At 43.0% G+C, this 5,478-nt stretch overlaps 1 pseudogene; it reads right to left on the bottom strand.

Annotated features, from left to right (window-relative positions):
* Positions 1-2,195: 2,195 nt before the first annotated feature.
* On the bottom strand, positions 2,196-3,200 carry LOC102865517 (annotated as a pseudogene).
* Between the last annotated feature and the right edge of the window lie 2,278 nt (positions 3,201-5,478).

Here is a 5,478-nt window from a genome sequence, read left to right as displayed (position 1 = left end):
CGCTGAGTGCTGGTTACCACGGAGAGGCTTCACTGCAGAAACCCCCTTTAAACATTAATTACACTTCACACAGTACGTCCCAGACAAAATATGGGCAGATTATGACCTCTCTGTGGCTTTGGGATGTACTGCTCAGTCCTTGACAAAGCCTTGTAGGAAGAAAGTGGGTCCTTTTGTCTTGACTTTTCACTCATGGTCCCTTCCTAGTGTGTTTCAAAGGTGACTCCAAGGCAATTCAAGTTTTTATTTATTTATTTTTAAAGAAATCCAATTGCCATCAGATGGATTTCAACTCCTGGAGACTCCATGTGTGTCAGAGCTGGACTGGGCTCCAGTAGGTCCTCGATGGCTAAAGTGTTCAGAACTAGATTACAAAGCCTTTCTTCCAAGCTTTCAGTTAGTAACCATGTATGTCAGGCAATTGCACAGTACAGGCTTAGCTTTGAATGCTCATATCAAAATAGCTATGTCCTTCTCCCACACCTGCATGACTCTTGGGGAGATTTCATAGGCCTTATACTGCTCAGGAACACCTTGAGATTGACAGCCCCCTTTCCCAACCCTCTGCTCCTGCCAGACATATTCATTATTTGCCATCTTTAGTGATGCTGGCTTTTAATTATGGATGAGGTAGTCCATAGCAAGTTGCTCTGCTAACCCAAAGACTGTGTTCCTGTGGTTTGAATCTACCATCTGCTCCCACTGCCATTTATAGCCTCAGATACCCAGTGGATGGTCACTGAGTTGGAACTGATTTGACAGCTTCATTAACCCTGAGTTAGGCATTTTCTACCTAATGAAACTGACTTCAGGCAACATGTGGCTTGGCCAGACACTACCTGAGACTTGGAAGAGCTAAGAGCTCAGCATTACAGAATGGGTAGAGGCCTGTCCTCTCTGTGTATATTCAGCTTAGAACTTTGCCTTTCTAGAAACAGAGCCCCAAACCTTGACTACACCCACCAAATAGTGTGGGTTTTTTTTCTCCCTCTTCATGATTGATTCCTCAGTGCCTGGTTAGCTTAGTTTGCCAGGTCAGTCTGATTTGATTATAGACTTGGATGGTGCTAAGAGACTATATAGTGCTTGAGGTTAAAAGTAACCCCCGGTGGAGCTGGCAATGAAGTGAGTGGCAAGGTTCCTTGCCTTGGTGGTTAGGCCTGGAGGACAAGAGACTGTCTGGCACTGAGACAGAACTATGAGGAGTGAATAAATGTACCCAAAGAGAATGTGCAAAAGATGCATTTGCTTATCTCAGGTTTAGACAAGGAAGCTAACAGCCTGGGGCATTGGGGGAAAGATGACAGAGCAGCCAGGTGGTGAGTGAGCCCATAATCTCAGGCCATTTTAACACCAGATGAATTCTACCCACCACTATAAGAGTGGCACCCTGGGCTCCACTGGGAGCAGTGAGGGCTTGGGAGTGGATTGCTGCAGTCTTGGGAGCCCTTTGGAAGAAAGATGATCTGAGCAGAGGATGCAGCACAACTGATCATCCCTTTGAGACTCTCAGTGGGATCTGTAGCACTGGAAGAATAAGATTAGCAAGATCAACAGCAAGAGAAGAAATTGGGTCACATGCAATCCTAGGAAATGGGAAACTCCTAGGAAATGGGAAACAACCTGTCTGCTCAACAGGGCAAATGTGCAGAGAGGAGTAGAGAGTCCTGGCCTTGGAAGGAGACTTGTGGTGTGCACTATCTGCTTAAGGGTTGGTGTCCAGTGCGTGGGGCAGGGCTAGTCTGGGAACAGGTGGGCAGGCCATGTAGTTGAAAGGGAATTTTGGAGTAAGGAGACCAGCATTCACATTCCAACAATGCTTACTACTTATTCATGGAATCTGTGCTCTGTCTCAGGATCCTTAGCACTGGTCCACAACATGACCCAACTTGTAATAATTCTTCCTTTAAGACAGCCACTTGATAACAAAATGATCCAGGGTAAACCTGGCCTATCCTGTGACATCCTCAAGATCTTTGACATTCTTTTTTTTTTTCACACTATCGTATTAATTTTATTTTTCTAAGGACTCACTCATATTGCAAGTTAAGCCAAGCATGAACTTTAATCTTGTGGGCCCAAATTCACATATTTAGGAAGAGGAAAGCAAACTAATCCATGTACATGGATGATAACTAAAGGCTCAAATTAATCACATTATAGTTTTTTAACTTCTACAGATTAGGACTTAAACGTCACAGGTCTTTGAGATCTTTCTGGATGTCCCACAGAGTGCCTGCGCTCTTCTTGAGTTGAGCAACTTTGTCATCCTTCAGTTTCTGGTTAATGACGCTGGTTAACCCTCGGGCATTCAGAATACATGGAAGGCTCAGGAAGACTTCATTTTCAATGCCATACATTCCCTTCACCACTGTTGAAACTGGATGAATCCTGGGTAGATTTTCCAACATGGATTCAATCAGATCAGCCAAACTTAGTCCAATAGCCCAGTTGGTGTATCCTTTGAGCTTGATAACTTCATAGGCACTTTCAACCACCATTTTATGTACTTCCTTCCAATTTTCACTATCATTGTCAGTGCCCATCTCTGGATTCAGTTCCTGGAGAGAAACTCCTGCCACGTTCGCGCCACTCCACACTGCCACACTTGAGTCGTCATGTTCTCCCAAAATCCATCCATGGCAGCTGCTGGGATGAATGCCAGCTTTTCTGCCATAAGGTATCGAAATCAAGCAGAATCCAGGTTACATCCACTGCCGATCACACGGTGCTTGGGCAATCCACTTAGTTTCCAGGTAACATATGTAAGACTGTCCACTGGGTTGGAAACCACAATGATGATGCAGTTCAGGACTGTACTTGACGATCTGAGGAATAATGAATTTGAAGACACTGACATTCCTCTGCACCAGATTGAGTCGACTCTCCCCCTCTTGCTGATGAACTCCTGCAGTTACCATCACAATCTTAGAATTGGCTGTCACCAAGTAATCTTTATCTGCTACGATTTTTGGTGTCTGAAGGAATAAGCTCCCATGTTGCAGATCCATCATTTCTCCTTTGAGTTTGTTTTCTAAAACATCCACAAGGGCAAGTTCATCAGCCAGAGACTTTCCCAGAATGCTGATCGCGCATGCTATGCCAACTTGTCCAACACCCACTACAGTGATCTTATTGTTTGGAACTGCTGCTTCCTCTTCCGCAACTGGTGCAATGAGTTTTTCCTTAAGAGTTGCCATTGTGCCCAGGCGAGAGATGCCACTGCAGAAGGTAGCAATCACCAGGCGAGGGGGATGGCATGGCGTGCTCGGGTCTGCTCTGGCGCCTTGACATTCTTGAGCCCATTGCTGCAGTCACTGTTCCAATCCATTTCATTGGTGGTCTTCTTCTCTTTTGCTGACCCTTTCTAAGCCTGATGCCTCTATTCAAGGAATAGCATCTCCTAGCAACATGCCCAAAGTATGTGAGTTGAAGCTTTATCACCTGTGCCTCCAAACAGAACGCTGGCTGCACCATCTTCAAGTTATTAATATCTGTTTGTTCTTTTGGCATTTCATGGAATACTTAGTACTGTTCACCAACATCACACCTCAGAGACATCATCAATTCCTCTTCTGTATGTTTATTGTCCAGCTCTAATATGCATAACAAGTGATTGAAAAAGACCATGGCTTGAATCAGGTGCACCTTTCTTCTCAACTTGACATCATTGCTCCCCAGTAATTTAGAGAGGTCCCTGATTGCAAGCTTTCCAGTGCAGTATGTCTCTTTGATATTCTGACTACTGGTACCATGGGTGTTGATTGTGGATCCAAGTAAGATGAGGTCATTAATGGTTTCAGTCTTTTTTCCATCTATCATGATGTTGCCTGTTGGTCCAGTGGTGACAGTGTTTTAGCTCTAGGGGAGTACTTTTCCTCTCTGTTGACTCACAGTTTAAGAGGAAGGTCCCTGTCTCCTTTCAGAATCAGTGGCTTATATTCCTTGGAGATTTCCATGTGGATGGACATCTATCTTCTCCTGAGTATAGGAGTTTCCCAGCACAGGAATTTCTGGTCCAAAGACTGAGCTCCACAGACTTCTTTCCTGATGACAGCAGGGTCTTCTCATCTCTTCATGGTTGTTTAAAACATTCTATAATCAAAATGTGCTGGGAAAAGTAGAGATTAATGAAAGAAAAAAAGACTGTCAATACGATGAATTTACACAGTGACTTGAACAACAGGCTTGCGCATAGCAGAGATCATGAGAATGGCACATGGTAGTGCAAGGTTTCCATCTGTTGTTCATAGGGTTGTTGTGACTTAGAGTCGACTAACAACAACACATATTTTAAAAGAGATTGGCTCAGTGAACTAACTCAGGCCCATAAGGACAAATACTGTATAAAAACCGTTATTGTAAAACATGTATGGCCAGCCACACGCCCAATGTATGTGAGACGGAGCTTCAAAATCTTTGCCTCCAGGGATAAGCCTAGTTTTATCCTCTCCAGGACAGACCAGTTTGTTCTGGCAGTACACAGTGTGTTCAACACCCTTTTGCAGCACCACAACTCATCCTCTTATCTCACTTTTAGTTATTATCCAGCTCTCTGATGCATAAGAAGCAATTGCCAAGACTATGGCCTGGATCAGGTGCACCTCATTGCATCAGATCACAAAAATGGACGATAACTACATAACACTGAGAACAATCATGGCCCAGTCAGGGTGACACATTTTTTGGAATACGAGGGTCACAATTTAATCCATTACATTTGTATACTAAACATATTAATGCAAACACACATTATCGGATGGTCCTGGTAGATAGCATACCTGATATTCAGGGCCTGGTTTGGCCAGAGGAGACTCCCAGGGGAGTTCAACAATCTTAGCAAGTCACAACATCCCATTACTTCCTCATTGTAGACTTCTTGTCCCATCTGTTGGTTGGTGAAGTTAGAGGATTCCTCAGTGCAAAGCAGCAGAAGAAGCTGAGATAAAGACCCAGATGGACCAAAAAGTTACCATCATCTTAAAAAAATGAGGTGAGTCTCCAGTAGGTTGTAAACTCAGTAACTGCCATCTATTGTATCTAGATCTTTTCAAGGAGATTACAACCCTACGTGTCTGTATTGAAAGAATGGTAGATCAAATAGAACATTGAAGAGCTAAAATACCGCCTAGGTGCTGCCTCAGGTTAGTTCTGGGTATAAATAATTTAGATGGTTAGAAGAAGGCTCAGTGGTGTTGGGACTTTAACGAAGATAAGGGAATGAGCTGCTAACAAATGATGCACTTTTTATACTTGTTTTTTCCTTATGAATAAGATATTTTGGAAAGCCTTTGATCCTACATTTTGTGTCCTGCTTTTTATAATTATAAAATATTTTTAAATTATAAAACATTTAATAAATATATCAGCATTTATATTTGGTTGAGGCAATATATCATAATTTATTTCACCTTTCCCTCAATATTTGTACACAATGGTCCCACTATTTAAATAAGACTGTATTGAACATCTTTATGT

This window comes from Elephantulus edwardii, unplaced genomic scaffold, assembly GCF_000299155.1.
Source record: "Elephantulus edwardii isolate Elephantulus edwardi_28Jun2011 unplaced genomic scaffold, EleEdw1.0 scaffold00072, whole genome shotgun sequence".
Classification (NCBI taxonomy): Eukaryota; Metazoa; Chordata; class Mammalia; order Macroscelidea; family Macroscelididae; genus Elephantulus; species Elephantulus edwardii.
The sequence above is the reverse complement of the archived record's forward strand: the minus strand, read 5'-3'. Positions and strand labels throughout refer to the sequence as shown.